The sequence below is a fragment of the Mirounga angustirostris genome, unplaced genomic scaffold (assembly GCF_029215605.1).
Source record: "Mirounga angustirostris isolate CCGP_5_RB_7025 unplaced genomic scaffold, mMirAng1.0.hap1 SCAF_3, whole genome shotgun sequence".
Classification (NCBI taxonomy): Eukaryota; Metazoa; Chordata; class Mammalia; order Carnivora; family Phocidae; genus Mirounga; species Mirounga angustirostris.
In genome coordinates this window covers 78364066-78375731 of record NW_026991711.1, presented here as the reverse complement: position 1 = coordinate 78375731, position 11666 = coordinate 78364066, and positions in this window count along the sequence as shown.

The following is an 11666-nucleotide window of genomic DNA, read 5'->3' as shown; positions in this document are numbered from 1 at the left end:
CATTATGAACAGTCACTCCTTTGTAATACAGCTCCGGCTCTGTGTCTCATCCAGTTGTTCACTTTGCAAATATTTATGGAAGATCTATCATGACATCCTGGTGCTATTGATCATTAAGCTTAAGGAGTTTACTGTCTCACTGGATAAAAGGCACAGTGTAAGTAATACAGCATGAGATTGACTTCATGGATGTAAGTATAAGGTATAATAAGAATCCAGGGAAATGGTCATTTGTCAACCTTACCTGAAGAGTGAGGAAACTAACTTCAGAAGAGGTGATCTTTGAACAGATTCTTAGTTTGCCTGGTAGGAAGTAAAGGTAGAAGTAACAGTCTAATGATTAGTCATGGAATTGCCAGTAGTTTAGTTGCAATATAGGGTATTTTTGAGTGGGGAAGAGAAGTGATAGACAATGAGGCAAGATGGAGGCAGTGACCAGATTGTGAAAGTTCTTGTATGACACTTTAAGTAGTTTGGCTTTTATCCTATAAGTAATGGGGAGCCATCAAAAATGTTTAGTTAAATAATGGGAAGCATTGTGGAGAATGGCTTGAAAGAAGAAATGACTAGGAATAGAAAGACGTGGTGGCTATTAAAATAATCCAGTTACATATTGAAATTTGGATGGTGGGAGTGGAAGGAGGTTAAGAGAATTAACAGAAGTTTGTGACCATTTGTATAACCTCTAATTTTCTGCTTTGGGTCCCTAAGTGGAGGGTACTTTATGATTTAATCAGGATAATACATACACCTTCAGTGCTTTGCCTCTCCAGTGTATTCCCTGGAAAATCTACTGGATGAACCCGACCATTTGCCTTTTGTTGAGAACCAACTTAACTGCTGAATATTGCTGGAGAAAATCACTTAATTAGGATTATTAGTTTCTGTTTAAAGCTCTCTGAGGTCTGCTTAAATGACCACAAACCCCATACTGGAACTCAACACTGCCCAGCAACCTTACCATGTGAGTTAGTTTGCTAGAGCTGCCAGAACAAAATTCACAGTGGCTTGAACATTTATTTTTTCACAGTACTTGGAAGCTGGGTGTTTTGAGATCAAGGTGTTGGCAAGTTGGTTTTCTCTGAGGGCCATAGGAAGGATCAGTTCCAGCCCTCTTTGCTTGCAAATGGCTGCCTTGCTGTGTCTTCATGTTTGTCATGCTGTGCTTACAGGTGTCTGGTATCAATCTGTGTGTCTAAATTTCCTCTTCATATAAGGACACCAGCCATAGGGCCCACCATAGGCCCACCAGCCATAGGGCCCACCTTCATAGCCTCATTTTAATCACCTCTTTAAAGACCTTATCTCCAAATATGATAACATTCTGAGGTACTGGGGGTTAGGACTCCAACATATGTATTTGGGGGTCACAAATAAGCCCATAACATGTTTCTCTGATTGCTGTAATTCCTATTCAGTGTGATAAATTTTCTTCTCTCCAAAAGCCGCCTACCTACAGGCCTTCCTCCATCATCACTCTCAGCTGGGGACCTAGGCTCATATTTTACTGATAAAACTAAAGCCCATGGATGTGAATCCCTTCATCTTCACAGCACCAAATCGACATGTACTAATTTTCTCTCCTTTGTTAAAATCAAGGATATGTCCCTTGTTTCCAATGCAATGCCAGAGTTTATGATGATTAATTAAACACATAGGTTTCTCTCTTCTCTCCCAAAACCTTGGCAAGGTGACAGTGAAAACATTTTTAAAATTATTAACCCTTGAGAAGAAAGAGAAAGCAATAGACAAGCTATTTCAATGAATATTTTGGAAGAAATAAGAAGGATGTTTGGGATGTTGACACAACAAAGGGAAGAAAGTTGTAATCTAAGCATCTGTAGAAGAGTCAAAGAGCCTCCCAAGAAGCTCAAGTGGGAGGCAGCTGGATGATGAACTCCAGCAAAACTAGAGAGTAAAACAAGAATGAAAAAGGCATGAATTTATACAGGAGAGCAGGGAAGGAAAGTACCAACATAACTGTTTCGAAGTTGTCTAGAAGTCAGTAGGTCCAGATTGGAGCAGGAGGTTGGAAGACTCAGGAAAAGTATGATTAGAAGGAAACTTCCTTAACCTAACAAAGGATTTCTAAAAATGTATAGAAAACCTATTGCTAACATCACACTTACTTGTGAATGAACTAATTGTTTCCCCCTAAGATCAGGAACAATGTTAGGATGACTCTTTTTTTTTTTTTTTTTTAAAGATTTTATTTATTTGACAGAGAGAGACACAGCGAGAGAGGAAACACAAGCAGGGTGAGTGGGAGAGGGAGAAGCAGGCTTCCCACTGAGCAGGGAGCCCGATGCAGGGCTCGATCCCCGGATCCTGGTATCATGACCTGAGCCGAAGGCAGACGCTTAACGACTGAGCCACCCAGGCGCCCCTAGGATGACTCTTCTCACCAGTATTGTACTGGATTATATAGTCAGTGTAATAAAGCACTAAGAAGAAATAAAATCCATCCAGATTGAAAGTAAGAAAACAGTCCTTAACAAATGACAAGTTTGTCTATATAGAAAATGACAAAAATGCTACCAAAACCAAGTGAATTTGATAAGGTTGCAGGAATGAGATCAATACTCAAAAATCAACTGTATTTTTATATACTATCAATGAACAAATTAAAAATTTAAATGCCATTTCCAGGGGTGCCTGGGTGGCACAGTGGGTTAAGCATCCAACTCTTGGTTTTGGCTCAGGTTGTGATCTCATGGTTATGAGATGGAGCCCACATTGGGCTCCATGTTCAGTGCAGACTCTGCTTGAGATTCTCTCTCCCTCTCCCCCTCCCTCTAAAATAAATAAATAAATATTTAAAGTGCCATTTCCAGTAGTACTAAAAATATGAAATACGGGGTGCCTGGCTGGCTCAGTCACGTGACTCTTGATCTAAGGTTTGGCAATTCAGGCCCCACATTGGGTATAGAGACTTCTTTAAAATATATTAAATAATGGGTGGCTCAGTTGGTTAAGCGTCTGCCATTGAGCTCCCTGCTCAGCAGGCAGCCTGCTTCTCCCTCTCCCTCTGCCCCTTCCCCCACTTGTGCTCTTTCCCTTGCTCTCTCTCAAATAAATAAATAAAATCTTTTAAAAATAGATGAAATACTTAGAATAAGTCTGAAAAAATGTACAACACCATACAGTGAAAATTATAAAGTGTTTGAGGGAAATCAAAGAAATCCTAAAGAAATGAAGAGATATTCTATGCACATTGGTCAGAAGAGCCAATAAGGTAACTATGCCAATTTTACCAAAACTACAGTATCATTACAATCCCATTTCAAGTCCCGATAGGATTTTTTTCTTATTTTTAGAAATCAACTAGCTAATTCTAAAATTCATATGGAAATTCAAAGGACCTAGAATAGCCAAAACAATTTTGAAATAGAAAAAGTTGGAGGACTTAATACTACCTAGTTTCAGTCTTAATGTAGAGCTTCAGTAATTAAGGGAGTGTAGTGTTGACATAAAGATAAACAAATAGGGGCGCCTGGGTGGCTCAGGTGCTTAAGCATCTGACTCTTGATCTCAGCTCAGGTCTTGATCTCAGGGTTGTGAGTTCAAGCCCTGCATTGGGTTCCATGCTGGGTGTGAAGCCTACTTAAAAAAAAAAAAAAAAAAGAGATAAATAAAATGGAAGGTCCATAAACAGACCTCATGTATATAGTCTATTAATTTTTAACAGACACACACAGGAAACTCACTGAGGAAAGGATAATCTTTTCCAAAACATGGCACTGGAACAAGTGAATATTCTTATGCAAAAAATGACTCTCCATCTGTGTCTCATGTCATATCCAAAAATTACTTCAAAATGGATCATGGACTAAATATAAAACCTAAAATTTGTATAAAACTTCCCACAGAAAACATAGGGGAAAACTCTTTGTGACCTTGGATTAGGCAAAGATTTCTTAAATGTGTATGAAGATCATGATTTATAAAATCCAAATCTGATAAATTAGAATTCATCAAAATTAAGAACTTCTGTTCTGGGGTGCCTGGGTGGCTCAGTCGTTAAGCGTCTGCCTTCGGCTCAGGTCATGATCCCAGGGTCCTGGGATCGAGCCCCGCATCGGGCTCCCTGCTCTGCGGGAAGCCTGCTTCTCCCTCTCCCACTCCCCCTGCTTGTGCTCTCTCTCTCACTATGTCTCTCTCTGTCAAATAAATAAATAAAATCTTAAAAAAAAAAAAAAAAAAAAAAAAAAGAACTTCTGTTCTTTGAAAGACACTCTCTTAAAAGAATGAAAAGAAAAGCTGAAGACTGGAATAAAAATATCTGATGAAGGACTCATATCCAGAATATGTAAATCATTCTTAAAATTCAATAACAAGAAAACAACTTAATTTTTTTGAATGGGCAAAATATTTGGACAAACACTTCATCAAAGAAAATAAATGGATTGCAAAAAAACCCAATAAACAAAAAAACCATGAGTAAATGCTCAATATCATTAGTCATTAGGGAAATGCAAATTAAAACCACCATGATATACCACATATCCATTAGAATGTGTAAGATTTAAATGACCGACAATACCAAGTGTCATCGAGGGTATGGAGCACCTGGAATACTTATATACTGGTAAGAATGTAAAATGTTGCAGCCACTTTGGAAACAGTTTGGAAGTTCCTTAAAAAGTTAAACATACAATTATCATGACTTAGCCACTCTACTCCTGGGTATTTACCTAAGACAAATGAAAGCATGTGTTCATAAAAAGGCCTGTACCTAAATGTTCATATTCGCTCTATTGTTTTAATGAAAAACTAGAAACAAGTTAAGTAACTTTCTTCTTTTTTTTTTTTTTTAAAGATTTTATTTATTTGACAGACACAGCGAGAGAGCACAAGCAGGGGGAACAGCAAAGGGAGAGGGAGAAGCAGGCTCCCTGCCAAGCAGGACCCTGGGATCATGACCCGAGCCGAAGGCAGATGCTTAACCATCTGAGCCACCCAGGCGCCCCTAAGTTAAGTAACTTTCAATTGATGAATGGATAAACAATTTGTGGTATATCCTTGTACAAATGAATACGAATGAATGATCTGATAAACACAATAATACGAGTAAATCTCAAAATAATTAGGCTAAGTGAAAAAAGTTAGATGACCCCATAAAGTACATTCCATTTATATAAAATTCTAGGAAATGCAAGGATCAGTGTTTGCCTGGGTTCAGAGATGGGTAAGCAGGCAGAAGCAGGAGGAAGGGATTACAAACTGGCATAAGGAACTTTTGTGCATGGTGGATATTTTTATCTTGATTGTGGTTATGATTTCATAGCTATATATGTAAAATCTTATCAAAATGCACATTTTATGTATGTGTATTTTATTCTATGTTAATTATTCCTTAACAAAGCTATTTTAAAAATTGTCAAATATTTCCCAGAGTGGTTTTAAAGCAGTTTACATTCCTATCAGCAATGTATCAGAGTGGTTTTATTTTTATTTATTTATTTATTTATTTTTTAAAGGATTTTTAAATTTATTTATTGAGAGAGAGAGAGAATGATAAAGAGCATGAGAGGGAGGAGGGTCAGAGGGAGAAGCAGACTCCCCGCTGAGCAGGGAGCCCGACGCAGGACTCGATCCTGGGACTCCAGGATCATGACCTGAGCCGAAGGCAGTTGCTTAACCAACTGAGCCACCCAGTTGCCCCCCTCAGAGTGGTTTTAATTTGTACTTGTCTGATGACTAATAATAATGTATGGCATGTTTTAACATACATCTTGGCTATCTGTGTAGCTTCTTTTCTGAAGACCCTATTCAAGTCTTTTGCACATGTTTAGATTTTTATTAATGAATCGTAGTTGTTTTCTTAATATATATTCAATACAAGTCCTGTGTCAGAAATGTTTTGTGAATATTTCTTTACAGTCTGAGACTTGTCTAATTCATTTTCTTAACAGTTTTTCAGTTAGAATTTGTCAATTTTGTCAAAGTCTAATTTATCAATTTTTTGGTTATTGCTTTACATTCTCTTTTTTTTTTTTGCGTAAGCTCTACACCCAACATGGGGCTTGAACTCATGACCCTGAGATCAAGAGTCACATGCTCTACTGACTGAGCCAGCCAGGCACCCCTTGGGTTCTAAATCTTTACCTGTGCCCAAATAATGAAGATTTTCTTCTATTTTTCCCTCTAAAAGCGTTTTAGTTTTACCTTGTATATTTAGCTCGATGCTCTATCTCTCCCATTATTTTGTGTATGGTATCAGATAGGAATCAAAGTTCACTTTTGTTTTACATTTGGATACTCTGTTGGTTCAGTATTGTTTGTTCAAAAATACTTCCCCATTAAATTTGTATTGCATTTTTACTGAAAATACATCAACTATATGAATATACATATATTTCTGTACTCTATTCTGTTCCATCCATTTGTTTTGTAATTATGCCCATATCCCACTGTCTCAATTATTTTTGCTTCAGGGTAAATTTTGAAGTGTAACTCCTACAATTTTGTTCTTCTTTTTCAAAGTTGTTTTGGTTCTTTTAGGTCCTTTGTGTTTCCATATACATTTTAGAATAAGCTTCTCAGTTTCTTAAACATAAAAAAAGCCTGTTGTGATCACAGTTAGGATTGTATTGAATCTACAAATAAATCTGGAGAACTGCCATCTTGAAAATATTGAGTCTTCCACTCCATGAATGTGTTCTCTCTCCCCATTTATTTAATCTTCTTTGTTTCAGCAATGTTTTGCAGTTTTCAGTGTAGAAAACTTTCATTTCCCTTAATTTATTATAACTATTATATGCCTTTGATACTCATATAAGAATACAATTGATTTTTTATATTGACCTTGTATCCTGAGCCCTTGCTAATCTTATTTGTTATAGCAATTTTTTTCATTGTTACCAATTCCTTGGAATTTTTTAAGGAATTGTCATCCCCAAATAGGGACAGTTTTGCTTATTTTCTGTTCCTTAGGCATTTCATTTATTCCTCTTGCCTTACCAAATAGGACAGGACCTCTATAACAGGATAGGAATCTCCAGGATTACAGTGAATAGAAGTGATGAGAGTGGATATTTTGCCTTGTTCCCTTGAATTCCTGGTTTCCTGAGCATTTTTATCATTAATGATACTGAATTTTGTAAAATGCTTTTCCTACATGCACTGATATAATCATTTGGTTTTTCTCCATTATTCAGGTAATAAGTTAGATTATAGGGGTTGATTTTAAGATGTCTAACCAATCTTGTGTTTCTGAGATAAAACCCACTTGGTCATGATATATATTATTCTTTTTATATATTGCTGGATTTGATTTGCTTTGTTTGGTTAAGGATTATTTTGCCTATGTTTATATGGGAACTTAATCTATTTTTTGTAATGCCTTTGTTCGTTTTGGTATTTGTGTTATGCCATATCTAAAATAAGTTGGGAGCCTCCTCCTTTATCTTCTGAAAGATTTATGTAACATTGGTATTATTATTTCTTTAGATGTTTGATAGAATTCACCAATGAAACAATCTGAATTTGGTGTTTTCTTTGTGGTGAAGGGTTTTTTCCTCATTTTGCCATTCATCATTATTTATTCATTATAGTGAAACATCTATTAATTGCTTTCCAGAACACAGTTTTTTTCTGCTAATAAGTCTCTGATTTTCCTCCAGGAAATTATCCCTCCTTTTTCAGTCTTTTGCTGCAGGTGGGGCTCTTCCTCCATCTCAAGAATGGAGCCAGTGAGCACCTTGCACACCTGTAGTTGAGGTTGGTTCAGGGAATGTTATGTGATCCACTGAGAGTCCATGGGGTACAATGATGATTTTCTTGGAGTGCTGGGTTAGAGAGACTTCATATTCCTATTGGATACGAACCTCCAAATGTTAGTAGTTACGGCCTCTGTAGCCAGTTTTTCAATCACATGTGACATGGAGCCAACTCTTAAGTTATTGCTTTTTCCATCTTTCTTTCTTTCTTCCTTCTCTTCCTTCCTTCCTTCCTTCCTTCCTTCCTTCCTTCCTTCCTTCCTTCCTTCCTTCCTTCCTTCTTTTCTTTCTTTCTTTCTTTCTTTCTTTCTTTCTTTCTTTCTTTCTTTCTTTCTTTCTTTCTTTCTTTCTTTCTTTCTTTCTTTCCTTTCTTTCTTTCTTTCTTTCTTTCTTTCTTTCTTTCTTTCTTTCATTCTTTCTTTCTTTCTTTCTTTCTGATGTTGCAAGAATCCTTATTTTATCATTTCTTTACTGTTTAGGCATTCTTTCCAGGTAGGTCTGCTGGCAAGGTTTTATTTATTTGACAGAGAGAGAGAGCGCGAGAGAGGGAACACAAGCAGGGGGAGTGGGAGAGGGAGAAGCAGGCTTCCCGTGGGGCAGGGAGCCTGATGCGGGGCTTGATCCCAAGACCCTGGGACCCTCGATCAGGACTCGAAGGCAGAAGCTTAACGACTGAGCCACCCAGGGGCCCCTCACTTACTTTTTTAAATTGAAGTATAGTTGACACATAATGTTACATTAGTTTCAGGTATACAACATAGTGATTCAATGTCTAGTCTAAACCTTATGCTGCTCTCACCACAAGCGTAGCCATGATCTGTCACCATGAATTCGCTTAGTTTTCATTTGTCTGAGAAAGTCTTGATTTCCCTTTTATTCCTGAACAATATTTTCACCAGATAGAGGATTCCGCATTGATGGTTCTTTCTTTCAGCACTTGAAAAATGTGTCACTTCCTTCTTGCTTCTTATTTTCAGATGAGAAATCCAAATCCACTGCCATTCAACTTGTTTTCCCTATAGGTAAGGTGTCGTTTCTCTCACTGCTTTTGAGAATTGTTTCCTTTTAGTTTTCAGAAGTTTGATTATGATCAGTGTTGGCTTGGATTTTTTATTGTTTGGGGTTCACTCACTTCCTAAATCTGCATGTTTATGTATTTTGTCAAATTTGGGAGAATTTTCGATCATACTTTTACAAATACTTTTTCAACCCCACACTCTTTTTCCTCTTCTTCTTGAACTCCAATAATGGGAATGTTAGATTTTTTGACACAGTCCCACAGGTCCTTGAGGCTCTGTTCTCCCCGTTCCTCCCCTGACCCTGAGTTCATTTTCTGTTGTTCAGATTGGTAATTTCTATTATTCTGTTTTCACCTTCACTAAATCTTTCTTCTGTTCCCTCCGTTCTACTGTTGAGCCCATCCATTATGTTTTCTATTTTGGTTATTGTATTTTTCAGTTCTATAACTTCCATTTGTTTCTTCTTTGTATCTTCTATTTCTTTGCTGAGACTTTCTATTTTTCATTTGTTTCAAGAATATATATAATTGTTCACTGAAACGTTTTTATGATGGCTGCTTTAAAATTCTTGTCAGGTAACTTCAACATGTCAGTGTTGGTGCCTGTTGTATTTTCTCTCAAGATGAGGTTTTTTTGGTTCTTGGTATGATCGATTTTTTATTGTATCTTGGACATTTTAGGTATTATGTGACCTTGGGTCTTACTTAAATCTTCTGTTTTAGCAGGCCCCCTCTGACACTGTCCCCCCTAAGGAAATAGGTATGGTCTCATTTCTGCCAAATGGGTGTGAAAGTCTAGGTTTTCCATTTGACACTCCATTAGGGAGCCTCATTATTGTTGGGTAGAGGCTGTATTTTGGGATCCCCAGGAGGCTTTCACTGACACCACCTCTGGTTGTTGAAGAGGTCCCTCCTTATTGCCCCCTCCCCCTGTAGTCTCTAATGTCACTGTGTAAGAGGTGAGGTTTCATTATTATTGGATGGTGGTGAAAGCGCCAGTTCACCACCTGGTTTCTTTTTATGCCGCCCCAGCAGGAAAGGGGGGGCACCTCATGACAGCCGATTGAGAATAGAAATCTAGGCTCCTCACTGGGCTTTGCTGATAGGGTAAGCAGAGGGCTGCACTTTTGTGTGTGTGTGTGTGTGTGTAAGTGTGCTGTTTGACTCAATAAGGGAGTTACTGTCTAAATGTTTTGTCTTGGTAGGTTGCTCCTTCTTGCTCTTTTGGCTAGAGAACAGGCTTTTTGTGTCTGCTCCCACTGGGGTTTCCACACTGCCAGCTTCTCCAACACCCAATATCGGATACAAAAAGAAAACCTAGGGAACTGCCATGTTGTTTCTTGGGTCCTGAGGTTCCCAAATGGTCTGCCTTCTCTTCACTTTTCAGACACTACTTCTACATAATATCCAGAAATTTTGGTTGCATGTAGTGGAAGTAATACCTTTATTTAATCTTGTTCTGGAACTGGAAGTTGTGTAGAAGTTTTTGATTACATATTCACTCTTTGCTACTCAGATTGTTTCATCTTGTCAGGTTTTTTAAAAAAATTTTTAAAGATTTTATTCATTTGAGAGAGAGAGAGAAAGGACGAGCAGGGGGAGGGTCAGAGGGAGAAGCAGGCTCCCCGCTGAGCAGGGAGCAGGGAGCAGCGAGGACTGATAGCTGGGCTGGGGATCATGACCCCAGCCAAGCGGAAGCAGAAGCTTAACCAACAGAGCCAGCCAGGCGCCCCTCATCTTGTCAGTTTTGATAAGGGATTTATCTGTTTTATCTAAGTTATCAAATTCATTGCCATCATGTTCATAATATTCCCTTTCGATTCTCTTGACATCAGTAGGACCTGTAGTGAGTATCCTCTTCATTACTGATATTAGTAATTTGTGTATTGATCAAGACCTTACTGATCAACTTTAGAAATTCTTCCAGAGAACTTTTGGTTCTGTTAGTTTTTGTACTGTTTTTCTATATTCTATATTCTACATCATTATTCTCTCTTTATCTTTACCTTTTTTTCATTCGAGTTTAATTTGCTTTTCTTCTTCTGGCCCCTTAATTTAGACAGATCAACTTTGAAGGCTCTTTTTTAAATGTAAGCATTTAAATCAGTAAATTTCCTGTATGCACTGCATTAGTTGCACAAGACAGGTTTTGATATTTTGTATTTTCATTATCATTCAGTTCAAAATATTTTCTAATTTCCTTTGTGATTTTTTTTCACCCATTGATATATTTATGTGCTATTAAAAGACAAATTGTTCCTGAATTTTTCAGTGTTCTTGCAAAGTCTTGACCTCTTGAGCTATAAAATTGATTTTAAGATGTTTACTTTTATCACTCTGCAGTCATTTGTGCCTGAAAGGTAGAACTAATTGTTGCCACCCAGAAGATAATAAATCTTCTCTTATCTTTTTGGGAGCCAAATGGTTACATTCCAGAGTAGGGGGCAAGGCTAATGGAAAGGGTGACTGAATAACCCAGACCTCAGGAGTCTCAGGAGTGATGTTGAACATTATCTTCCTATTAGTCTCCCCTCCAGGGAAATATTGTTACATTCCAAGGGGTGAGGACCCAGGATCCTGTCTTCTCTCTTAGGAGCACAGAAATTCTATGGAAGTGGAGAAATTCATATTTCAGGATTCCTGTTTGATGGTACAATGTTCCACCACATATGTAGGTTTACACCATCTGACCTGCATTGTTTGCAAGGTGTTAGGCATGGGGGGACTAGTGTTTCTGCTAGTATCTACATAAATATGTAACCATGCAAGAAGGGTAACAATTTTTTAGATGTTTTAGTGCTATTAATTTCTAATTTTATTCTGTCACGGTAATAAGACATTGAAAAATATTTCAATATTTCAAAAAAATCTTTTTTAAAGATTTTATTTATTTGAGAGACAGAGATAGCAACAGAGATAGCAAGAGA